Here is a 27,516-nt window from a genome sequence, read left to right as displayed (position 1 = left end):
GGGCTATATGTGAACATGCCATTAACAAGCTTTCCGTGGGCCGACCCGCCACCTTTTGACCAAGTCAAACGGGCCGGCCTTTTCACAGGAATGGGCCTCTGTTGGGCCCTGCCTTGTGTCTATGTATCATAGGCGCCTTCGGTCCAATGAGTGGATGACATCTGTCCCAACGGTAAGCCGACACGTGTTTCCTCCAGCCATTGATGATTTTACACGTGGAAAATCCCCATTGGTCGGGGCTGTTAACGGGTTATCGGATCCAAAACCGGACCCGATAGCGTAACGGCGAGCCGTTACGGTGGATGCCACATGTCGGTCGCCCTTGACGAAAGTACTTCTATGACGCGGGCTTTATTGTCATGGAAGTGGACACTTCCGTGATGATATTTTTGGTAATGTCATGGAACACTTCCACGACAGCACAGGTATGACTATCTTGATTCTGTCATAAATTTGTCATGGATGTACATGCATGACAGAAAACATGACCTACTGTGACAAACACGTATCATCACGGAAGTGTATTTTTTTTGTAGTGGTTATATTGCCAGCATATTCCATGTGCTGACCCATTTTCGGGCTGCAACATATCATGTTGCAGACTTTTCAGATGAAGAGTAAGGTGCGCTAGGTCGTTGTCGTGCACTCAGCTATGCCGTTGGAGTTGATGGACTCATTTACCTTCGATGCTTCCGCAGTTATCTTATTTAGATGGCCTTAAGCCATATTATTGTAATAAGTTCTCTTTTGAGACATTCGATGTAATAAGTGTGTGATTGCACTCTATTATAAATCCTTCAAGTACTGTGTGTGTCAGCATTACCGATCCAGGGATGACACTTATGCACAGAGATTTGACCGTCTGAGGTCGGATCGCTACAAGATGGTATCAGAGCACACGCTGATTTTAGGACACGACCACTAAGATAAGCCATAGGTCACTCTTCTCTACTCATTTCTCACTCCTCTCCATTTTCTACTCTATAGGATGGCGGACTCAAGGAACAAGTTTGCACAACCGGATGAAGACACACCTTTTGGGAGACACTTGAAGGAAGTCACTAGGTACCTGAACATCGGAATACCAAGCTTCACCGGGACCTACACCGCCACTTTACCAGAAGAGGAGCGTTGGATGATTCGAGTTCAAGTTCCAGGAAGGACATTCACGCCAGTTACTGAGCCCATAGAGTTTTCCTTTGATGCACCAACCTGGAGTCTAGGTAAGAGCATGGCAGCCCACATTGCCATGGGACGCATCGGCGAAGTTTATCACAAGGATCTTAAGGACACCATCTACCAGATATGTGGGCGCCGAGATGAGCAATGGGAGATGATCAGCACTAGGAGGGACAGGTCCATTGCAGCTTTCATCCAGGAGTTAAACCAGCACATTCGTCGCCAGGAGAACCAAATTTGCGCAAGCATGATAGATCTGAAGAAGGTGATGACTAGGAACATGGAGCTAGAAGAGGAACTCAAGTCTACACGCGACGGATACGAGGAGGAAATCGCAATACTAGTGGAGAAGAACGACGACGTGACGAAGAAGCTAGGAGTATTCATGGAGACCCCGCGCCAGGAGGAGATGACCACCATCCCGAGGACATCCGTTCTGAAGACTACATCATCATCGACGACACCGACTCCGACCCCGACAGTAGTGATGACTATGAAGACGAAGCTGGAGCGGATATCATGGAGTCTTCCACCGATCAAAATTTCTAGTCGACCACCATATTATCAGTAGTATTCCCCCATGTATATAGTAATGGTCCGAGCACTGTAACGATAATTAGATCGATTGTATGCCCTTTGTCTTGATTGAGTGATGTGATATGAATGTGTTTGTCTCATGTGCATATGGGTAGTGCTTTCTCACTAGACCTCACTCTATTCTAATCTCTCCCCTCTAAACCCATCAGATGCCTCCGAGACGTGACCCCGGATTTGTCTTCCCCCCAGAGCTCACTCAGTTGATCCAACAGTAGAATGCCTTGATGCAACTACTAGTCCAGAACCAAGGCAACAACAACAACAACAACAACAACAACAACAACAACAACAACCCACCGCCACCACCTCCAGTTGACAACTTAGCCCGTTTTCTGAGGTTGGAACCGCCGGTGTTTTCCAGTAGCACCGAGCCGATAGTTGCTGATGATTGGCTACGCAGGGTTTGAAGGGAGTTGACCACCGTAGGTTGCACAGATGCAGAGAAGGTGCGTTTTGCCGCACATCAATTGGATGGACCCGCAACCCCATGTTGGGAGAATTACACAGCCACTTTCCCCATAGCCAATGTCACTTGGGAGCAGTTTCAGCAAGCATTCCGCACTACACATGTCTCAACTAGAGCGATGAGCATGAAGAAGCGTGAGTTTCACAACTTACGCTAGGGGAATCGTACTGTGGGGCAGTACGCGGATGAGTTCAGCAAGTTAGCTCGCTATGCCCCAGATGATGTGGCCACAGATGCCGTGAAGCAGGCGAGAACTTTATGGAAGGGTTGAATGATGAGATGAGTATGCAGTTAATGGTGGCAAGATTAACAACTACCAGGAGTTGGTAGACAAGGCTCTTATGATTGAAGGGAAGCAGCAGCAGATTGAGAGCCGCAAAAGGAAGTATGGACAAGGGAAGTACAATTCAGGAGCTCAGCAGAAGCCTCGTTTTACCCCGAACTCGGGAGGATATACCCATAACCATGGAGGCCACAGGCACAATGGAGGAAGTTCGCATAACCACAGTGGCCCCAAGAATGGAAATGGGAATGGAGCAAGCACCAATCAGAACTGCTCTAACCCAGCCACACCCACCAAGAAGGACCAAAGTCACATTACCTGTTTCAAGTGCGGGAAGACTGGACACTATGCCAATGAGTGTTCTGAAGCAAAGAATGGAAATGGCAATGGAAGCTCTAGGAAGAAGCCCAACCCTTTCAACAGGGGACAAGTGAACCACGTGAACGTGGAAGAGGTTGAAGAGCAGCCAGATCCAGTTATAGGTAAGTTTTTGGTTAAGTCGTTTACTGCAATCGTTCTTTTTGATACTGGTGCATCGCATTCATACATATCAAGGGGATTTGTGGATAAGTATAAGTTGCCCACTAAAGTTCTTAGGACACCTATGCTAGTAAGCTCACCAGGAGCGGAGTATATGGCAAGCCAAGGATGTTTTCAGATGCCATTGACCATAGATAGACATGTTTTCCCCTCAGATTTAATAATTCTGGAGTCGCACGGATTGGATGTGATACTAGGAATGGATTGGCTATCAATGTATGGAGGAAACATTGATTGTGCCAGTAAGTCAACTCTGCTCACCACCCCAGAGGGAGAAAGTATTAAGTATGTATCCAGGCATGCGCCAAGGAGGACCCAAGTAAATTCCCTCTCAGGAGTTGTTCAGGAGGAAGTGCCTGTTGTGAAGGATTACCCGGATGTATTTCCAGAGGAACTACCAGGAATGCCGCCGAATCGAGACATTGAGTTTTTGATAGAGCTGTTGCCAGGCACCGGACCTATATCGATGAGACCATACCGGATGCCCGCAAATAATCTGGAGGAAATTAAGAAGCAAATTAAGGAGTTATTGGAGAAGGGTTACATTCGACGAAGTTCGTCACCATGGGGAGCCCCAGTGCTCTTGGTTGAGAAGAAGGATGGATCCTTGAGAATGGTTGTTGACTATCATGCATTGAATGAAGTGATGATCAAGAACAAGTTCCCACTACCGATGATCAATGATTTGTTTGACCAGCTGCAAGGAGCTAAAGTATTCGCCAAGATCGATCTGCGATCAGGATACCACCAGCTGAAGATCCAAGAACATGATATACCTAAGACAGCCTTCACCACAAGGTACGGGCTATATGAGTACACAGTTATGTCATTTGGATTGACTAATTCCCCTGCCTATTTCATGAGTATGATGAATAAGGTGTTCATGGAGTTCTTGGATAAGTTTGTTGTGGTGTTCATTGATGATATTTTGGTGTACTCGAAGAATGAAGAGGAGCACAAGGAGCATTTGCGTTTAGTTCTCGAGAAGCTCAGGGAACATCAGTTGTATGCCAAGTTCAGCAAATGTGAGTTCTGGTTGAAGGAAGTTGGATTTCTTGGACATGTTATATCAGGAGAAGGTATAGTAGTGGATCCTACCAAGGTTCAGTCTTTCACTGAGTGTGGTTGGCACCCACCTTAGTAGGAGAGATCCGCAGTTTTCTTGGACTCACGGGATATTATTGGAGATTCATTGAGAATCTTTCTAAGATTGCGAAGACCATGACGGAGTTGTTGAAGAAGGACACCAAGTTCAAACGGACAGATGAATGTGAGGCAAGTTTTCAGGAGTTGAAGAAACATTTGGTTACAGCCCGAGTGCTGATTCTGCCGGATATAGGCAAGGATTTCCAAGTGTATTGCGACGCTTCTCGCTTAGGACTGGGAGGTGTACTTATGCAAGACGGAAGAGTTGTTTGATATGCCTCACGTCAGCTTCGACCGCATGAGTTGAATTATGCCACGCATGATTTGGAGTTAGCAGGTATAGTTAATGCGCTCAAGACCTGGAGACATTTTCTTATTGGAAACCGTTGTGATGAGTGCACGAATCATAAGAGTTTGAAGTACATTTTCACTCCGAAGGAGCTGAATCTCAGGCAAAGGAGATGGTTGGAGCTTATAAAGGTTATGACATGAAGTTGCATTATCACCCAGGAAAGGCCAATGTCGTAGCAGACGCTTTGAGCCGAAAGAGTTATTCCAATACCCTCGTAAGCGGAGGATTACCAAAGGAGTTAGCCGAAGATCTTAGGGAGCTTCGTTTGGAGATAGTTCCTAGAGGTTTTGTTGCAGCGATGGAGGTTCAGTCGACATTATTGGGAAAGATTCGAGAAGCTCAGAAGGGTGATAAGGAAATTGCTGAGATAAAGGAGAAAATGAGCAAAGGAAAAGCCAAAGGTTTTCGTGAGGATGAGCATGACACTTTGTGGTTTGAGGACCGTGTTTATGTAGCCAATAATGCAGAGATCAGGAAGTTAATACTTCAGGAAGCTCATGACTCGCCATACTCGATACACCCCGGAAACAGCAAGATGTATTTGGATTTGAAGGAGCGTTTCTGGTGGACTGTTATGAAGAAAGATATTGCCGAGTATGTAGCCGTATGTGATGTATGTCAGAGAGTGAAGGCAGAACATCAGAAGCCAGCAGGATTACTGCAGCCTATGCCGATACCTGAATGGAAGTGGGATAAACTTGGCATGGATTTCATCACTAGATTACCCAGGACCCGGTCAGGGTATGATTCTATCTAGGTAGTAGTGGATCATTTGACCAAAGTGGCTCACTTTATCCCAGTGAAGACCACCTATACGAGTGCGAAGTTGGCCAAGATATATATGACCAGGATCGTATGTTTAGTTCCGAGGACCATCGTATCAGATAGAGGAACACAATTTACTTCAAAGTTTTGGCACTAGCTGCACCAGACGTTGGGTACCAGGCTAGAGTTAATACAGCCTTTCATCCGCAGACAGATCGACAGACCGAGAGAGTCAATCAGATTCTGGAGGACATGTTGAGAGCTTGTGCGCTAGATTATGGATCTAGTTGGGATGATAATTTGCCTTACATGGAGTTCTCATACAACAACAGCTACCAGGCCAGTTTGAAGATGGCACCTTTCGAAGCTTTGTACGGACGAAGGTGCAGGACACCGTTGATGTGGGACGTAGTTGGAGACCGTCAGTTGTTTGGACTAGATTTGATCAAAGAGTCAGAAGAGAAGGTCAAGTTGATTCGCGATAGGCTGAAGGTAGCTCAGTCCAGGCAGAAGAGTTATGCAGACTCAAAACGAAGGAGGTAGTTTACGAAATCGGAGACAGAGCATATCTTCGTGTGTCACCTCTGCGAGGAGTTAAACACTTTGGAGTTAAGGGTAAGTTTGCCCCGAGATTTGTAGGACCATACCGAGTTTTGGAACGTATGGGAGAAGTGGCCTACAAGTTGGAGTTACCCGAAGGACTGTGAGGAGTTCATGATATGTTTCACGTTTCCCAGTTGAAGGAATGTCATGGAGAGATGGCCGATATTCCTTTGAGAGATACAGTGCCCCTGGAAGCAATTCAGTTGGATAGTGATCTAACCTACGAGGAGAAACCTGTAAAGATTCTCGAGTTTGCCAGCCGAGTCACACGCAGCAAGGTTATCAAGTTTTGCAAAGGTCAGTGGAGCCACCATACCGAGGATGAAGCCACCTGGGAGCGAGAGGAAGACCTACGGAAAGACCACCCACACCTATTTTCTAGCCAACCCGAATCTCGAGGGCGAGATTCATCTTAAGGGGGGTAGGTTTGTAACATCCCAAATTTTCAATTTGGAATGTTATACATAGGTCATCATATGCATATCATATTTTATTTGCATTTCGTTTGTGATCCTGGAAATCCTAAGCAACTCAAGGACCCACGCAGAGAGTTGGGGATTTCATTTATTTTCATATTTGAATTTTTCTCAAATTTGAAAAGAGGATCCTTTTGGTTTTAATTATTTTTCTCTCCAAAATATTTCCAATATTAAAAATAAAAGAGAGGAGATAAAATGACTTCTCCAAAATAAAAGAAATATTGGAGGAAAAATATTAAAATCAAATAAATAATTTATTTGGATTTTTATTGCTATTTTCTTTGAATTAGAAAAATATGCCTTTTTCAAAATTACATTTTTAGGCCAGAAAAATGTTCACTTTGTTCTAAATATTTTATTTAGATGGTGAAATTTGTTTTTGGAATTTTTAGAATTTTTTTCTATTTATTTTGGATGTTTCTTTCGGCAGATTTTTTAAAAAAAAGTCGCGCGCCCTACTGGGCCAACGGCCCAGCCGAGCCGGGCCAAGCCCAGCTCCGCGCCGCCTTCGCTGCAGTCGCCGCCCGTGCCGCCGGCGAACTCCGCCTGAAGTCCGGCTCGGAGCCGTCGCCGCTGCCCCCTGCCCCAAGCTGACAGCGCCCCGGCCCCCCTTTAAATTCTGAGCCGCCGCCGCCCCCTCGTCCCCCACACCAACCCGCACCGCCGCCCAGCGCCGCCCGCTGCCCCGCGCCGCGCCACCCGACGCCGCTGCTCCGCCGCCCGCGCCGCGCCGCCGCCTGGCCTTGCCTCGCCGCCCCGCTGACCCGCGCCGCGCCGCCGCCTTGCCTCGCCGCCCCGCTGACCCGCGCCGCGCCGCCGCCGGATCCCGCTGTAACACCCTGAGAATCATGCTACAGTAACCCCCTGTGATTAAGCTAATCATATTGCTAAACAGGGCTAGATCACATTTGAACCACACCCTTGTCAAACTCCTAGTTCAAACTTCAATTAAATTTAAAAGTGGAAAATGAAAGTTTTCAAAAATTCAAACAAAAATGTTCAGTGGGTTCTAAATAATACACTGGTAATTATGGTGGAGAAATCACATTTTTATAAAATGTCTAAATACTTTTAAATGAAATAAAACAAAAAAGGAAATAAACAAATAAGAGAAAACAGAAAACAAAACAGTCAAAAGAAAAAAAGGAGCAGGCCTCCCCCCCACTGGACCCGCGGCCCAACCCCCCCCCCCCCCCGGCCCAAGCTGGGCCGCCACCCGCGCCCCGGCCCAGCCCACCTTTCCCCGCGTCCCCTTCCTGTTCCCCCGACCGGGTCGGAACAGGGGAGCGTCACCGCCGAACCCCCTCGCCGGCGGTGAACCCCGCGAGAGGATAAGGGCGCCAGCGGCCGCCCGCTCCCTCGGGCCTCTCTCCCACTCGCCCCCGCTCTCCCTCGGCCTCTGCGCCTTCTCCCCCGCCAGATCCCCCTCCCTCTCCCCTCCGTTCCCCTCTGCCCGAGCGCGCTCGCCGCCGTTCCCGTCGTTCACGCGGCCACCGTGCCCCACTCGCCACCTCGCCGTGCCGTACGACGTCGCCGCCCTCGACTACATCCCCTCCGCCTCTCCGCCGAAGCTCGGAGCCACTGCATCGGCCTCCCCGAGCTCGCCTTCATCTTCGGACGCCGGCGACCCCCTTCTTCCCCGGCGACGACCTGCTGCTCCTAAGCACCCACGGGCCTTTCTTGCGCCGCGCGGTGAGCTCCTCTACCTCCTACCCCTCTCCGCTAGCTCGCTCGCGCTCCGTAGCTGCTTCCCCGCGCGCGCCCGAACGCCACGCCGCGGAGCTCGCCGCCGGCGTGTCTCCGGTGACCAAATGGTCACGGGCGTTGGCCCGCTAGTCCGACCGCACCGTGCCGCACCCACCTAGCTAGCTAGTTCGGCCGTTCGCGCGCTCTAGCGTAGCTTCCGTCGGGCACCCGTAGCACCTCGCCGCCGGCAAGCTTGTAGCGGTCGTCCCCGGCCGTTCCAGCCCCTCCGACCGCCGCCGTTGGACGCGCGACGTCGAGCCGCGTCGAACGCGCCCAGCCACGCCTCCGGAGACCCCCTGTACGCGAAACCCGCGCCCCTCCCGAGCCGCGCCGCCGTGCGTCTGGTCGCCGGCGTTGCTCCGGCGCCGGCCGCCGACGTGGCACACCTGGGGCCACCCCTGGGTCACTGCCAGTGGCCCCCACGGGCCCAGTTGACTGGGTTGACCCAGTCAACTGCTGACTGGGCAGGCCCAGTCACTGACATGCGGGCCCCGCCGCAAAAATTAAAAAGAAAAGAAAAGGAAAATGTTTTATAAATAAAAATAATTAGTTTAATTAATCTCTCACTGACAGGTGGGCCCAGTAGTTAATTAGCTAAAAAACTAATTAGTTAATCCTCTGTTAACCCACTGTCTATGACAGGTGGGTCCCCCCTTGTCAGTTTGACCAGTCAACCCGGACTGTTAACCGCTGACGTCACTCCTACGTCATGCTGACGTCATATCCCTTTTTCTGTTAATTAAATAATTCCAGAAATTCAAATAAACTTTGAAAATTCATATCTTTTAAACCGTAACTCGGATGAAAATGTTTTCTATATGAAAGTTGCTCAGAACGACGAGACGAATCCGAATACGCAGTCCGTTCGTCCACCACACCTCCCTAACCTATCGAACTAGCAACTTTCCCCCTCCGGTCCGTCTGTCCGAAAACGCAAAACATCGGGAATACTTTCCCGGATGTTCCCCCCCTTCACTGGTACCACCTACTGTCGCGTTAGGGCACCCCTAGCACCGCTCATTGTCATGTCACGCATCGTCATGCTTATGTTTGCATTGTATTTACTGTTTCTTCCCCCTCTTCTCTCCGGTAGACTACGAGACCGACACTGCTGCTGCCCAGTTTGACTACGGAGTCGACGACCCCTCCTACTTGACAGAGCAATCAGGCAAGCCCCCCCCTTGATCACCAGATATCGCCTACTCTCCTCTATACTGCTTGCATTAGAGTAGTGTAGCATGTTACTGCTTTTCGATATCCTATTCTGATGCATAGCCTACCCTTGCTACTACTGTTGATACCTTTACCTGCAATCCTACATGCTTAGTATAGGATGCTAGATTTCCATCAGTGGCCCTACATTCTTGTCCGTCTGCTGTGCTACACTATCGGGCCGTGATCACCTGGGCGGTGATCGCGGGTATATACTTATATACTATATACATGACACATGTGATGACTAAAGTCGGGTCGGCTCGTAGGAGTACCCGCAAGTGGATCTTTGTGGCGGAGCGACAGGGCAGGTTGAGACCGCCTAGGTAAGAGGTGGGCCTGGCCCTGGTCGGCGTTCGCGGATACTTAACACGCTTAACGAGATCTTGGTATTTGATCTGAGTCTGGCCATTTGGTCTATACGCACTAGCCATCTACGCGGGAGTAGTTATGGGTATCCCGACGTCGTGGTATCAGCCGAAGCTCTTTTGACGTCAGCGACTGAGTGGCGCGCGCCGTGTTGGACCGCTTTGACGTAACCGCCGTGATCGTGTGGGTTGCTAGGTCTGCTCGCGGCCGCGTTCGCAACGTGCAGGTGTGCATAGGGCGATGGGCCCAGACCCCTGCGCGCATAGGTTTAGACCGACGTGCTGACCTCTCTGTTGAGCCTAGGTGGGGCTGTGACGTGTTGATCTTACGAGGCCGGGCATGACCCAGAAAAGTGTGTCCGGCCAATTGGGATCGAGCGTGTTGGGTTATGTGGTGCACCCCTGCAGGGAAGTTTATCTATTCGAATAGCCGTGTCCCTCGGTAAAAGGACGACCCGGAGTTGTACCTTGAGCTTATGACAACTAGAACTGGATACTGAATAAAATACACCCTTCCAAGTGCCAGATACATCCCGGTGATCGCTCTCTAACAGGGCGACGAGGAGGGGATTGCCGGGTAGGATTATGCTATGCGATGCTACTTGGAGGACTTCAATCTACTCTCTTCTACATGCTGCAAGATGGAGATGTCCAGAAGCTTACTCTTCGACAGGACTAGCTATTCCCCTCTTATTCCGGCATTCTGCAGTTCAGTCCACTGATATGCCTCTTTACACATATACCCATGCATATGTAGTGTAGCTCCTTGCTTGCGAGTACTTTGGATGAGTACTCACGGTTGCTTTTCTCCCTCTTTTCCCCTTTCTATATCGGATTGTCGCAATCAGATGTTGGAGTTCAGGAGCCAGACGCCACCGTCGACGACGACACCTACGACACTGGAGGTGCCTACTACTACGTGCAGGCCGCTGACGACGACCAGGAGTAGTTAGGAGGTCCCAGGCAGGAGGCCTTGCCTTTTCGATCGTTGCTACTTTTGTGCTAGCCTTCTTAAGGCAAACTTGTTTAACTTATGTCTGTACTCAGATATTGTTGCTTCCGCTGACTCGTCTGTGATCGAGCACTTGTATTCGAGCCCTCGAGGCCCCTGGCTTGTATTATAATGCTTGTATGACTTATTTATGTTTTAGAGTTGTGTTGTGATATCTTCCCGTGAGTCCCTGATCGTGGTCGTACACATTTGCGTGCATGATTAGTGTACGGTCAAATCGGGGGCGTCACAAGTTGGTATCAGAGCCGACTGCCTGTAGGAACCCCCCCTTCCACACTCCTTGGCCGAAGTCGAGTCTAGTCATTGCAAAACTTTTACTAACATGGCTTTGCGGCTTACGGGCCCACGTCGCCATTGGGTGGTACTAGGATCTTTTACTCCTCGACCTTTACTCTGGGACTCTGAACTCTCTTCTACTCGGGTTAAACGAATTTAGTAACTCTAACACTAGGATACCGTGACCGCGTTCACCCCAAAGATGGATAAGCCATAGTTGTTTCTTAGAATAGTATTTTGAACAATGCACACACTGTCATTTGACTCCTTTGAAACGTCTTTGCCTTCAGATGGAACCCACGAGGCAGGTCGTTCGCCACACGATGGCCATTGGTGCCTCGGGATCACCTGCGGTGCTAGCTGAGATGATGACCTATCTGGGTTATCGCTGGCACCCTGAGTTCACCGTCTACGAGGAGTACCAGGACTTTAACCAGGAGCAGTACCGTGCCATCGTCCACCTCTACTCTCGGGAGTACGACTCCACTACTGTGCTGCACACCGCACATGGTGTTGGTGTGACCATCGATATGGCTGTCCACGATGCAGCCTATGCTGCTCTGACACGTCTTCGTGGAGAGTATCAGGAGTTGGACACCTCCCCTTTCAGGCACATTGCTATCGCCTCTGATGTTGGTACGGAGGGATACTATACTGCTGCCTACTCCACTGTCACCCGGGAGCCCTTCTACCATCAGCACCTGGTTCTGCATGCTGATGGGCTGGATCGAGCTAACCGAGCTCTTCGCCACGAGATGTACACCACCCGTCAGCACCTTTACTGTGCTCTGACGCTGCTGCACCCCTTTGTCCGATCTGGACAGGTACCGCGTGCTGCGATCTACCCAGCCAGGACCGTGATGCCCCACGGTGTTGGTTGGCCAGAGGTGGGAGGCTACTCTCCCGCACTTGGTTCTCTTCTGCCACCTGAGCGTCGGGCTCTACACCTGAGTATCCGCGGCCCCCAGTCTGCTGACGTGGAGAGCTATCCGTTGCCTCACTACCAGCTGTCGGGCTACGATTACCTCCACAGTACCTCTTGGGACTGATGTAGGCTTGATGGTAGTATTAGTTTCAGTCGTCGCGAGCCTGTGTGCCGCCTATGATGTTTTAGTCCTTGTACTGAACTCTATGCATGACCCCTTTTGTAAGTTATGCCGACTACTATGCAGTAGCTATCGTGCTCCTTTCAATTATGCATGTTTCATCATGAATGATTCTTGTCATTGCAAGTTTTCTCAATGCTGAACTACCCCTGTTATATATTAGCAGGATGGTTAGACCAGGTGGTCGTGGTCGTGGTGGCGATGCCCCACCACCACCTGAGTACATGGCTGGTATGATCCAACAGTTCGAACTGAACCGCCAATTCATGGAAAATATGATGGCTCAGTTTCCTCGCCCCAATATGAACCAGCAGCCAGCCCAAGTGACTCTTCAAGATTTCATACGCCTCAACCCAACCATCTACCGCTGCTCAACTTAGCCTCTGGATGCTGATGACTGGCTCCGTGACATCACCTATGAGATGGAGTCTGCTGATGTAGCCCCTGCCAGCTATGTCAATTTTGCTTCCTTCTTCTTGAAGGGACCCGCAGCTCAATGGTGGGACAGCCACAGGCGTACTCTGCCAGCTGGAACAATCATCACCTGGCCAGACTTCCAAGCTGCTTTCCGTGCCCGCTTCATTCCTCAGGGAGTCATGGACCGGAAGAAGCGTGAGTTCCGCAACCTCACCCAAGGCAACAAAACTGTTGAAGCTTATCAGCGGGAGTTTCTGGACTTGTCCCGCTATGCTGAAGAAGACATTGCAACTGATGCACGCAGACAGGAGAAGTTCCGAGATGGACTACAAGCTGACATCAAGCTCGCACTTCTAGTGCATGACTTCGCCGATTTCGCCACCTTGGTGAATAAGGCCATCAATGTCGAGACTGGTCTGCAGGAATACCAGAGCTCTCAGAGGCGCAACCGTGACACGGGCTCATCTTCGGGCTCGCCCTCCCAGAAGCGTAAGATATGGATCCCAAACAGCATGTATCATCCAAATGCACCTGCTCCCAGGAAATCTTATGCTGCACCGCGTCTGCCTCCTCCACCATCTAAGCAGTCAAAGCTACCAGCTCCCCCACCTGGGGCTCCTGTTCCCACTCCCGATAATGGTCTGTGCTTCAAGTGTGGTCAACCGGGTCACTTTGCCAGGAACTGCTATCAGAACCAGAATCAACTGGCCCTTCCAGCAGCTGGCCGTGGTAACAACCAGCCCCGCAACAACAATGCTAAGTCTTATGGTCGTGCTCATGCCAACCACGTTGATCTCAGCGAAGATCAAGACCAGCCTGCTACTGTGATGGGTACACTCCTCGTAAATTCAGTACCAGCATCCGTTTTATTTTATACAGGAGCATCCCATTCATTCATATCAGCAGAATTTGCATTCCTGCATGGCATTAATCACGAAGAGATAAACACTCCGCTAGTGGTACACACCCCTGCGGGCCAATGTCAAACCTCTATGGTTAGTCGCGATGTTACTGTTGAAATTGAAGGACTAGAATTTCTTGTCTCTCCCATCGTACTGAAGTCCTGTAGCATTGATCTCATTCTGGGAATGAATTGGTTAAGAGCGCATACTGCTTCAATCGTTTGCACCACTAAGACCGTCCATCTGCTACACCCTTCAGATGAGATAGTTACTTACCAAGCCCATCTGGTGCAAAATGCCGAGGCAAGGCTCTATGCATTGAATGCATTGAACGCTGCACCACTCGAGGGCATTGAAAACATTCCCGTCGTGCGTGAATTCCTCGACGTCTTCCCTGAAGAACTTCCAGGGATTCCCCCTGCTAGAGCTGTCGAATTCATCATCGACTTGAAACCAGGCACCACTCCTATAGCCAAGCGACCCTACAAGATGCCGCCGCATGAACTCCTTGAGCTTAAGGAGGAAATCGACAAGTCTCTTCGCAAAGGATTCATTCGCCCAAGTTGCTCTCCTTGGGGAGCACCTTCTCTCTTTGTCAAGAAGAAGGATGGGACAAACCGGTTAGTTCAAGACTACCGTCCTATAAACCAAGCTACCATTCAGAATAAATACCCTCTTCCTCGGATCAATGATCTGTATGATCAACTGGCGGGTTCGTCAGTGTTCTCTAAGCTCGACTTGAGGTTGGGCTACCACCAGATCCGTGTTCGCGAAGAGGATATCCCAAAGACCGCCTTTGTGACTCGCTATGGTTCATACGAGTACACCGTCATGTCTTTCGGTTTAACCAATGCTCCAGCCACCTTCTCTCGTCTGATGAACTACATATTCATGGATTACCTCGACAAGTTCGTCGTGGTTTATCTGGATGATATCCTGATATTTTCCAAGAACGAAGAAGAACATGCTGAACATCTTCGACTTGTGCTGGAAAAACTACGAGAACATAAACTATATGCCAAGTTCTCTAAATGTGAATTCTGGCTACCGGAAGTAACCTATCTGGGGCATGTCATCTCTAAGGATGGTATTGCCGTCAACCCCGAGCGAGTTCAGGCTATTCTTGATTGGACTCCTCCCAAGGACGTTAAGCAAGTCAGAAGTTTTCTCGGTCTCGCCAGCTATTGCCGTCGATTCGTCGAGAACTTCTCTAAGATCGCCAGTCCTCTGACTAACCTGTTGCATAAGGGTGTCAAGTTCCAATGGACAGACAAATGTCAGGAAAGTTTCCAAGCACTCAAAGACAAGTTGACTTCTGCCCCAGTTCTAGCTCCACCTGATACTAAGAAGGACTTCGTCATCTATTGCGACGCTTCCCGTCAAGGATTAGGCTGTGTCCTAATGCAAGACCGCAAAGTGATTGCTTATGCCTCTTGACAATTGCGGCCTCACGAAGAGAACTACCCAGTTCACGACCTCGAACTTGCTGCTGTCATTCATGCGCTGAAGCAGTGGCGACATTACCTTCTCGGTAATCGTTGCGAGATCTTCACTGACCACCAAAGTCTGAAGTATCTGTTTACTCAGCCAGATCTGAACCTCCGCCAGCAGAGATGGATGGAGCTTGTTGCAGACTTTGACTTGGGTATTTCCTATACGCCAGGCAAGGCTAATGTAATGGCTGATGCCTTGAGCCGCAAGTCTTACTGCAACCACCTTCAGGTTCACAAAGTTCAGCCCTCGCTTGTTGAGGAATTCAGGAAGCTGAACCTCCATATTGTTCCTCCGGGTGCACTCGCTCCCCCTCCTAAGGAGTTCCGCAAGATGAACCTCCGTGTTGTTACCCAGGGTTCCCTCAATACCCTAGTTGCTAAACCAGATCTCGAGGACAGCATCAAAAGGCTACAGGGGTATGACTCTGAAGCCCACAAGATTAAGCGCTACCTCGCAGAAGGAAAGCCCTCATTCTTCACCATTTCTGAAGATGGCACCCTATACTTCAAGGGCCGCCTAGTGGTGCCATGTACAGAGAAAAACCTGGATATGACACAGGAAGTTATGAAAGAAGCTCATGATACGCCTCTAAGTATCCATCCGGGTAGTACAAAGATGTACCAAGACATCCGTCAAAGATTCTGGTGGACTAATATGAAGCAAGACATTGCTCGTTATGTTGCTGAGTGTGACGTTTGCCGTCGTATCAAAGCAGAACATCAAAGGCCTGCTGGAACTCTGCAACCTATCTCTATTCCTGAATGGAAATGGGACCATGTTGAGATGGACTTCGTCACTGGATTTCCCAAATCGCAGAAAGGTAATGATGCTATTCTTGTCGTCATTGACCGGCTTTCCAAAGTTGCACATTTTCTGGCGGTCAAAGAAACGATCACTGCTAGCCAGTTGGCAACGCTCTATATGTCCAGGATTGTTTCACTCCACGGTATTCCATTGGTTATCAGTTCAGACCGTGGCAGCTTATTCACTTCAAGATTCTGGGCAAGTTTCCAAGAAGCTATGGGCACTCATCTGTCATTTAGTACTGCGTTTCATCCTCAATCGCAAGGACAAGTTGAACGCGTCAATCAAGTTCTCGAAGACATGCTTCGAGCTTGCGTTATCTCCTTCGGCAAGAAATGGGAGGAATCTCTCCCGTATGCTGAGTTCTCTTATAATAATAGCTATCAAGCTAGTCTGAAGATGGCCCCCTTCGAAGTGTTATATGGACGAAACTGCCGAACCCCTCTGAACTGGTCAGAAACTGGGGAACGTCCACTCTTCGGTCCGGATATTATCCAAGATGCCGTAGAACAAGTCCGCATTATTCGCGAGAATCTCAAGACTGCTCAGTCACGTCAGAAGAGTCAGTATGACCGTCATCATAAAGACATGGTCTATCAACCTGGCGAAAAGGCTTATCTTCGAGTCACACCTATGAAGGGTGCTCACCGCTTCGGGATCAAGGGCAAACTAGCTCCTCGCTATATTGGCCCATTCACTATTCTCGAGAGGCGTGGAAAAGTGGCATACCAACTGGAGCTACCGCCGAACCTTTCTCAGGTTCACGATGTGTTCCATGTGTCACAGCTCCGCCGTTGCTTCAAGGATCCAATCCGAGCTGTGGATCATGAAGTGCTCGAATTACAGCAAGACCTCTCCTATAAGGAGCATCCGGTCCGCATTCTCGACCAAGCTGAACGCCGCACACGTCAGAAGGCGATCAAGTTTCTCAAAGTCCAGTGGTCGCACCATTCTGAAGATGAGGCCACTTGGGAACGAGAGGATCGTCTGCGCGAAGAATACCCCGCACTGTTTCCTTCTACCTCCTAAATCTCGGGACGAGATTTCTTGTAGTGGAGGAGATTTGTAACACCCTGAGAATCATGCTACAGTAACCCCCTGTGATTAAGCTAATCATATTGCTAAACAGGGCTAGATCACATTTGAACCACACCCTTGTCAAACTCCTAGTTCAAACTTCAATTAAATTTAAAAGTGGAAAATGAAAGTTTTCAAAAATTCAAACAAAAATGTTCAGTGGGTTCTAAATAATACACTGGTAATTATGGTGGAGAAATCACATTTTTATAAAATGTCTAAATACTTTTAAATGAAATAAAACAAAAAAGGAAATAAACAAATAAGAGAAAACAGAAAACAAAACAGTCAAAAGAAAAAAGGAGCAGGCCTCCCCCCCCACTGGACCCGCGGCCCAAACCCCCCCCCCGGCCCAAGCTGGGCCGCCACCCGCGCCCCGGCCCAGCCCACCTTTCCCCGCGTCCCCTTCCTGTTCCCCCGACCGGGTCGGAACAGGGGAGCGTCGCCGCCGAACCCCCTCGCCGGCGGTGAACCCCGCGAGAGGATAAGGGCGCCAGCGGCCCCCCGCTCCCTCGGGCCTCTCTCCCACTCGCCCCCGCTCTCCCTCGGCTTCTGCGCCTTCTCCCCCGCCAGATCCCCCTCCCTCTCCCCTCCGTTCCCCTCTGCCCGAGCGCGCTCGCCGCCGTTCCCGTCGTTCACGCGGCCACCGTGCCCCACTCGCCACCTCGCCGTGCCGTACGACGTCGCCGCCCTCGACTACATCCCCTCCGCCTCTCCGCCGAAGCTCGGAGCCACTGCATCGGCCTCCCCGAGCTCGCCTTCATCTTCTTCCCCGGCGACGACCTGCTGCTCCTAAGCACCCACGGGCCTTTCTTGCGCCGCGCGGTGAGCTCCTCTACCTCCTACCCCTCTCCGCTAGCTCGCTCGCGCTCCGTAGCTGCTTCCCCGCGCGCGCCCGAACGCCACGCCGCGGAGCTCGCCGCCGGCGTGTCTCCGGTGACCAAATGGTCACGGGCGTTGGCCCGCTAGTCCGACCGCACCGTGCCGCACCCACCTAGCTAGCTAGTTCGGCCGTTCGCGCGCTCTAGCGTAGCTTCCGTCGGGCACCCGTAGCACCTCGCCGCCGGCGAGCTTGTAGCGGTCGTCCCCGGCTGTTCCAGCCCCTCCGACCGCCGCCATTGGACGCGCGACGTCGAGCCGCGTCGAACGCGCCCAGCCACGCCTCCGGAGACCCCCTGTACGCGAAACCCGCGCCCCTCCCGAGCCGCGCCGCCGTGCATCTGGTCGCCGGCGTTGCTCCGGCGCCGGCCGCCGACGTGGCACACCTGGGGCCACCCCTGGGTCACTGCCAGTGGCCCCCACGGGCCCAGTGGATTGGGTTGACCCAGTCAACTGCTGACTGGGCAGGCCCAGTCACTGACATGCGGGCCCCGCCGGAAAAATTAAAAAGAACAGAAAAGGAAAATGTTTTATAAATAAAAATAATTAGTTTAATTAATCTCTCACTGACAGGTGGGCCCAGTAGTTAATTAGCTAAAAAACTAATTAGTTAATCCTCTGTTAACCCACTGTCTATGACAGGTGGGTCCCCCCTTGTCAGTTTGACCAGTCAACCCGGACTGTTAACCGCTGACGTCACTCCTACGTCATGCTGACGTCATATCCCTTTTTCTGTTAATTAAATAATTCCAGAAATTCAAATAAACTTTGAAAATTCATATCTCTTAAACCGTAACTCGGATGAAAATGTTTTCTATATGAAAGTTGCTCAGAACGACGAGACGAATCCGAATACGCAGTCCGTTCGTCCACCACACCTCCCTAACCTATCGAACTAGCAACTTTCCCCCTCCGGTCCGTCTGTCCGAAAACGCAAAACATCGGGAATACTTTCCCGGATGTTCCCCCCCTTCACCGGTACCACCTACTGTCGCGTTAGGGCACCCCTAGCACCGCTCATTGTCATGTCACGCATCGTCATGCTTATGTTTGCATTGTATTTACTGTTTCTTCCCCCTCTTCTCTCCGGTAGACTACGAGACCGACACTGCTGCTGCCCAGTTTGACTACGGAGTCGACGACCCCTCCTACTTGACAGAGCAATCAGGCAAGCCCCCCCCCTTGATCACCAGATATCGCCTACTCTCCTCTATACTGCTTGCATTAGAGTAGTGTAGCATGTTACTGCTTTTCGATATCCTATTCTGATGCATAGCCTACCCTTGCTACTACTGTTGATACCTTTACCTGCAATCCTACATGCTTAGTATAGGATGCTAGATTTCCATCAGTGGCCCTACATTCTTGTCCGTCTGCTGTGCTACACTATCGGGCCGTGATCACCTGGGCGGTGATCGCGGGTATATACTTATATACTATATACATGACACATGTGATGACTAAAGTCGGGTCGTCTCGTAGGAGTACCCGCAAGTGGATCTTTGTGGCGGAGCGACAGGGCAGGTTGAGACCGCCTAGGTAAGAGGTGGGCCTGGCCCTGGTCGGCGTTCGCGGATACTTAACACGCTTAACGAGATCTTGGTATTTGATCTGAGTCTGGCCATTTGGTCTATACGCACTAGCCATCTACGCGGGAGTAGTTATGGGTATCCCGACGTCGTGGTATCAGCCGAAGCTCTTTTGACGTCAGCGACTGAGTGGCGCGCGCCGTGTTGGACCGCTTTGACGTAACCGCCGTGATCGTGTGGGTTGCTAGGTCTGCTCGCGGCCGCGTTCGCAACGTGCAGGTGTGCATAGGGCGATGGGCCCAGACCCCTGCGCGCATAGGTTTAGACCGGCGTGCTGACCTCTCTGTTGAGCCTAGGTGGGGCTGTGACGTGTTGATCTTACGAGGCCGGGCATGACCCAGAAAAGTGTGTCCGGCCAATTGGGATCGAGCGTGTTGGGTTATGTGGTGCACCCCTGCAGGGAAGTTTATCTATTCGAATAGCCGTGTCCCTCGGTAAAAGGACGACCCGGAGTTGTACCTTGAGCTTATGACAACTAGAACTGGATACTGAATAAAATACACCCTTCCAAGTGCCAGATACATCCCGGTGATCGCTCTCTAACAGGGCGACGAGGAGGGGATTGCCGGGTAGGATTATGCTATGCGATGCTACTTGGAGGACTTCAATCTACTCTCTTCTACATGCTGCAAGATGGAGATGTCCAGAAGCTTAGTCTTCGACAGGACTAGCTATTCCCCTCTTATTCCGGCATTCTGCAGTTCAGTCCACTGATATGCCTCTTTACACATATACCCATGCATATGTAGTGTAGCTCCTTGCTTGCGAGTACTTTGGATGAGTACTCACGGTTGCTTTTCTCCCTCTTTTCCCCTTTCTATATCGGATTGTCGCAATCAGATGTTGGAGTTCAGGAGCCAGACGCCACCGTCGACGACGACACCTACGACACTGGAGGTGCCTACTACTACGTGCAGGCCGCTGACGACGACCAGGAGTAGTTAGGAGGTCCCAGGCAGGAGGCCTTGCCTTTTCGATCGTTGCTACTTTTGTGCTAGCCTTCTTAAGGCAAACTTGTTTAACTTATGTCTGTACTCAGATATTGTTGCTTCCGCTGACTCGTCTGTGATCGAGCACTTGTATTCGAGCCATCGAGGCCCCTGGCTTGTATTATAATGCTTGTATGACTTATTTATGTTTTAGAGTTGTGTTGTGATATCTTCCCGTGAGTCCCTGATCGTTGTCGTACACATTTGCGTGCATGATTAGTGTACGGTCAAATCGGGGGCGTCACACCCGCCGCCACCGCCGGTTTTCGCCCGAGAACCGGTAAAAAACCGCAAAGCCGCCACCTTTTTTGTAAACCCTAGATCGGTTTTTTTGATCGGTTCGGTTTCCTCGATTTCTTCGGTTAGCTCTAATCTACGAACGTTCATTCGTTAGTTCATTTTAACGAACGAATTCGTTCGCTAGTCTCTGTTTGCGGATGTTCTTCCGATAGATTTTTATTTTTATTTTTGTCCAGGGACCTATCCGCGATTATTTTTATCGCAGATTAGCCCCGGATCTTCAAACCCTCGCAACTTTTTAACCGTTCGTCCAAATCCGGCGAAACCAACGCCAAAATTTTCGTGTCGAACCCCTCTTTCTCGTTAATCTACTTGAACAATATTTTGACAATTTAAAATTTGGTTTCGAGCAGATTTGAATTCAAAGTTCTTCTGATCGTAGTGTGAGCTTCGTAGCTCCGATTTGATCATTTCTTTTTGCAAATCGAAGCTCTTCAGTTGGACTTTCAGATTTGACTTTCTCATCTGAGTTTTACCCTTGCATCTATGCTTGAGTGCTTATGTATGCTATTGTTTGTTTGCGATAGAATTCCCGGAGTGCGAAGCGTGCTACTACGAGTCTCTAGGGTTTGCGGATCGTCAGCAAGGCAAGTAACACATTGATCACATCCCTTTATTACCCAGTTTTTATGCATTAGTTACAATCCTCAAACAACCCATGATTAGGATGTGATTAACTTGTGGGTATTGGGAAGTAGATGATGAGGTAGAACCTATTGCCCTTTTATTACCAAACCTTGGGAGTTACTTCTATGTTACGCTATATTGCTATGATATGCTCGTAGACGTGGATTGGTTTGAGTGATCCATGACAGATGTGAGATTGTTAATTAATGATTAACTTAAGGTGGCTACTTAAATACACATCTGGGTGGATTGGTTTCTGGCACCTGGGGATATACCAGTGTTGTCCTAGGAGATCACGGGGTTACCATGTGATCATCCTATGGTTCGCCACCCAGGCTCAAAGGGATCATAAGATTATTCATGCTAGAAACTTCCGTGTGCAGCCACAAGCTATTATGGGCTCTAGCATAGTTGAGTATGTTGCATGACCTCTTTCAGTGGTAGGCTAGCAGATGTAGGGGAAAGTAGGTGTAATTGTCTACCTAGAGTAAAGAGTTAATGTTTCTGAAAGACTGTGTCTCGGTCATCCGTTTCTCAAAGACCATGTAGTGCAAGAAATCCAATGGAGGAGATCGAGTCTTGTGGGGAAAGGTGCGCAAACTTCTGCAGAGTGTACAAACTAATCATGGTTAGCCATCTCCCCGGTTATGGACATCTTGAGTATCTGGTTCTTGAATTATCATGTTGATCTCATCACTCTAAACTAATTTGTTGGGTTATTAATACTGTTTAATTGGGATTGAGTTGGAGGAACCTTCTCAATGTTTAATAACTACCATGATAGTTAAACAAAATATATTCCTTTGTTGTAGGGAAAAATTGGCTTTTCGCAAAAACCGTATAACCATAGAGCCTCCACCAGCCACATATGCATGTAGTGATAGCATTTACCCGTTCATTGATGTACTGTGTTATATTCCGAACATATTCCATGTGCTGACCCGTTTTCGAGCTGCAACATATCATGTTGCAGACTTTTCAGACGAAGAGTAAGGTGCGCTAGGTCGTTGTCGTGCACTCAGCTATGCCATTGGAGTTGGTGGACTCATTTACCTTCGATGCTTCCGCAGTTATGTTATTTAGATCGCCTTAAGGCATATTATTGTAGTAAGTTCTCTTTTGAGACATTTGATGTAATAAGTGTGTGATTGCACTTTGTTATAAATTCTTTAAGTACTGTGTGTGTCAGCATTACCGATCCAGGGATGACACTTATGCACAGAGATTTGACCGTCTGAGGTCGGATCGCTACAGATCGTCATCAAGTTGCTGCAATCTACAAAGGTAATATGAATACACAATTCCCCTTTGTAGATGCAAATAATCCATATGTTGTTGGATCACCTATTGAGCATAATGTATCGGCTAGCCCTAGTTTTATCAATTATGCGTCTAATTATGCTTGAGGGCCGATGGAAAACAATCTTCATGCGTCAAATTCTTATTATTTTAGCAACGTACAACATATGTATCCAAACTCTCATGCATCGGCAACCCCACAAATCCATATGCCGATGTACAGCATGAAACACCTCATGTTAAAATTTCCAATAACATACTAGAAAGTGTTTCACCTTTTTATTCATCAGCAACTAATTTGTAGTATGTGAATCCAACCTTGCCGATGGATGGGAGAATTGGCCATGATACACTACTGAAGGATGCTACTAACGCGACACTATGATCGGAGACCCTTTCATGAAACTGCGTGCTATGCATTAATCACAAACGGGGATGTAAAAGAACCGTCAAAAAAGGTGCAAAATGTTTGCGATGGAGGATGCATCAAACACGGTTCAGATTTTAGTTGCGTGTGTGATCCAGGGCATACGGTTCAGTCCAATGAATTGTTTGCGATGAGGCGGAACAAAAGAAACGGGCAGCCTGAGGAAGGCGTGCGCGATATAGAGCATACGGTTCACTCGGATGAACTGTTTGTGATTAGGCAACACAAAAGAAACGGTCAGCCAAATCAAGGTGTGTGTGAATTAGGGCATACGCTTCAGAAGGATTAACTGTTTGCGATTAGGCAACAGAACAGAAACGGGTCAGCCAGATCAAAGTGTCTGCGATTGATGGCATACACTTCACATGGATGAAGTATTTGCGATTAGCCACAACAAACTGAAACAGTTAGATAGATCAACGTGTGTGCGCTAGACGGGCACACACATTCTAATTAAAAGACGCGTGCACGATGGTAATAACGAGCGCGCACGGTTGTTGGAACAAGACGTGTGCGGACATTGCCTATTGCGGTGCATCCTATGGTGCAAACGCCACGTACGCGGCCGAGAAGGCGTATGTGCCCACGTTACGCCTTCCGGGAATTGTGTCGCACTTATAACCGTCAGTAAATTTTGAGCATGCGTCCCGTCACAATTTTTTTGAGAAGAACAGGGAGGCCTTGTCTCGTCACATTCCAAATTGCATACATGTTCACCCTGATCAATACCTAAACGGTTTCCCACTTAGGAGCGTATTACTACTCGGTTATAAATACTACTACTCCAAGATGACTGCACATTCCTCCTCAACTCCTCATCCACAAAAACAAACAAGTCATTCATCATCGTTCCCTTGCGTCTGCCATGGCCAACATGAGTTCTCGGTCGAGAGATTGTCACCAGGGAGAGGCGAGCCTGGAAGCGGAAGCACGAGAGATGTCCCGCCTCGCCGCGAAAGCAGGCAACATGTCCCGCCGCGCGGACATAGCAGTAGAGAGGTCCCGCCGCGCCACCGAAGCATCACGGAGGTCCCGCCGTGCCGTTGATGCAGCAGACTAGTCCCGCCGCGCCGAAGAAGAAGAAGAGATGTCCCGCCGCGCCGCGAATGCAGCAGAGATGTCCTCCGGCGCCGCAGCGGCCTGGGAAAATGTCTCGCGGGCAGGCGAGGACTCTTACAGGCGAATGCGTGCCCTCGTCCTTAGGAAGATGGATCAGATCTCTAGGTGGGCGAGGTTGTAGGATGACCTGAAAGCCTCGTTTGAACAGTCTACCGGCGTCATCCGGCAACTAAATGAGAGCAATGCGAAGCTCCAGGCCGAGCGCAACCTGCTGAGGGCGAAGATCGTCGGAAGTGCGGGGCAGCAGGAGCAGACCACTGCCTTGTTGAAGAGGACCGGCGTCATCGTCGAGAATCTTATGGACGAGAATGCCATGCTGCGCATCAAGAGCAGAAGGCTGGTGGAGGAATCCGTGGATGCTCTCAAGCAGCATCTTGAGGACAAGAAAGAGCTCATCGCCGCTCGCCGCGGAGACTAGTTCATGCGGCCTGCAATAACACATCAACAAAGTAGAGATCAGCGAGCCAAATCATCGTCTTCCTTCTTCTTTTGCCCTTGTGTATTTCGGGTGTTGCTGCATGTGGCTTTTTTTGAATTATGTTCCTAAATATGTAAGACAATTATTATCCGCTGTCATCGTCCTTATATTCATCATGCTAGCTATAATTCGCAGTCGATGCTATATAGGTTTGTCGGATCTGACATCAAGATCTGTGCAAAACTTTCTTTTCAGATTTTCATTTTTCTCTCTCAAATCTCAGTCCAGTGAAGCATATAGCCACGCCGTAGAACAGGTGCTCGAGCGCCATTAATGGTGACGTTGGGAGGGAGGTGCACGGCGGGTAGCGGTCAAAGGGCTCTCCTCCCAATGAGCACGCGCAGCAGTCTGATTGCACGCCTCCCGTACTCAAATAGCTACCCCACACAGCACCTCCTAGCCAATAAAAAAAGGGGACGCGTGGCGGCACGTAATTGGTAAGTAGAACACCCACGGTTTCAATAATACTTGTGTTTCCGATTTGTAACGTGACAACACTTGTTCCAAAATGACTTTGTTGATTTTTAATGTGTGCACCTTGGCAAATCGGACAGAAAAATTACCACAACATGTTGGTGCCATCTCATGACACCATGCCAAGTTTCATGATTTTTAGGCGTGTTTTGGATGTAAAGGAATTAAAAAACCAGGTTTCTCAATCTTTCCAGCCGAGCCACGACGCCCAGATGTTTGAATTTTATTCCCATCTCTTGCATAGGACCTAGAAATTCACCCAAGGACACACATGTCGTTTTTCAAACAACTTTGGTGCACTGGAGCCTGTGCTTGTAGTTCAAATGTGAATTATGCACATTAAATGCGCATAAACTCAATTAATGTATAAAAAAGGCCAAACAAACCTGGAATAATTCCAAAATTTAGCATGATACTTATATTTGGTCTAATCTGCCTGTGTAAAAAAATTAAGGCGGGAGAAGGCAGTGTACGTATGATGTTGCGCACACGGAGGTGGCACGTTCCCTCTCGGAACCACGAGCCTTCTTGAAGGAAACTCCGGGTTGCCAGAAGCTTACACCAAAGATTGTCCCAATTCGGCCAAAAAAATTACCGCAGCATGTTGGTGCCATGTCATGACACCATGCCAAGTTTCATGATTTTGAGGCGTGTTTTTGATTTACAGAAATTAAAAAACCAAGTTTCTCAATCTTTCCGGGTGAGCCATGATGCCCAGATGTTTGAATTTCATTCCCATCTCTTGCATGGGACCTATAAATTCACCCAAGGACACACATGTGATTTTTCAAACAACTTTGGTGCACTGGAGCATGGGCTTGTAGTTCAATTTTGAATTATGCACATTAAACGCCCAGAAACTCAATTAATGCATATAAATGCCAAACAAACCCGGAATAATTCCAAAATTTAGCACGATACTTCTATTTGATCTAATCTACTAGTGTAAAAAAATTAAGGTAGGAGAAGGCAGTGTACGTATGTCGTTTCGCACACGGAGGTGGCGCGTTCCCTCTCGGAACAATGAGCCTTCTTGACGGAAGCTCCAGTTTGCAAGAAGCTTACATCAAAGCTTGTCCCAATTCGGCCAAAAAAATTACCGCAGCATGTTGGTGCCATGTCATGACACCATGCCAAGTTTCATGATTTTCAGGCGTGTTTTGGATTTACAGGAATTAAAAAACCAAGTTTCTCAATCTTTTCGGCCAAGCCACGATGCCCAGATGTTTGAATTTCGTTCCCATTTCTTGCATGGGACCTATAAATTCACCCAACGACACACATGTGATTTTCTCAACAAACTTTGATGCATTGGAGCATGTGCTTGTAGTTCAAATTTGAATTATGCACATTAAATGCCCAGAAACTCAATTAATGCCTAAAAATGCCAAACGAACCCGGAATAATTCCAAATTTAGACACGACACTCATGTACTAGTTGCATGTTCACTGTACGTAAATGTTATAGCAATTCAAACACCATCCTTTTCCTCCATAACACCATTTTGTCTTTAAAAACATAATGAAAAAATCAGGTATTCCACAAACAGTTTACTAGAAAGAATCTTGTGGGATGCGATATAAAATATCTTGGTGCACCGTCTTGTTTGGCTTACGCAGGAAGCTTCGTCGTCTACAGTCCACCGCCCCCGCTTGAACCACACTTGCGCGCCAGTTTCTCGCGGCACCGAGTGAATTTTTTTGCCACCGCGGAAATATCTATCTCCCCGCCCCCTCCCTCCTACCAAAAGCCACATTTACACTGTTCCTTCTTGCTTTCCAAGTTCAAACCTTCACTGCTGCTTACTGGCAGCTCAGCCTCCTCGCCGGAGACCTTCTTGCAGCGCCGCCTCCTCGCGGGCTACCCTTCTTCTTGCAACGCCGCCTCCTCGCCGGCTACCCTTCTTCTTGCAGCGGCGCCTACTCGTCGGCGACCCTTCTTCTTGCAGCGCCGCCTACTCGTCGGCGACCCTTCTTCTTGTAGCGCCGCCTCCTCGCTGGCGACCCTTCGTCTTGCTGCGCGGCCTCCTCGCCGCCGACCCTTCTTCTTGCTATGTGGCCTCGTCGATATGGTCAGGTAATCCACACCCCACCCACACCAACCTCCCCCTTTCCCGTCCCACATGCCCCGACCGACGGAGCGACACCTTCCACCAAAATCACTGCCCCCCTACTCCACTTAAGCGTCGCCCACAACCATTTTGCACGCAGTATAACATGGATCTCAGTAGCATGCGGCCGCAAGCGCGAACGAGGTCGCTATGGCTGCCATGCATGTCGACCGCCAGATGTTGGAGGAGCACCTCGTCTTCGAGGCCACCGTCGACACTGCCACGCAGTTGTCTACTTTAAAATACAGTTCGTGATGTTTTCTCGAGGCCACCGCCAGTGCCTTTTAGTGATTTGTCCTCTGTAATGTTAATATGCAATCTGATGTTTAGTTAACAGTTTGGTCCTCTGAAATGTAATGTTCAGTTAACACTTTGGTCCAACAATTGCTACATTTTGTAG

Source organism: Aegilops tauschii, chromosome 6 (assembly GCF_002575655.3).
Source record: "Aegilops tauschii subsp. strangulata cultivar AL8/78 chromosome 6, Aet v6.0, whole genome shotgun sequence".
Taxonomy (NCBI): domain Eukaryota; kingdom Viridiplantae; phylum Streptophyta; class Magnoliopsida; order Poales; family Poaceae; genus Aegilops; species Aegilops tauschii.
Note: the sequence above shows the minus strand (reverse complement) of the source record.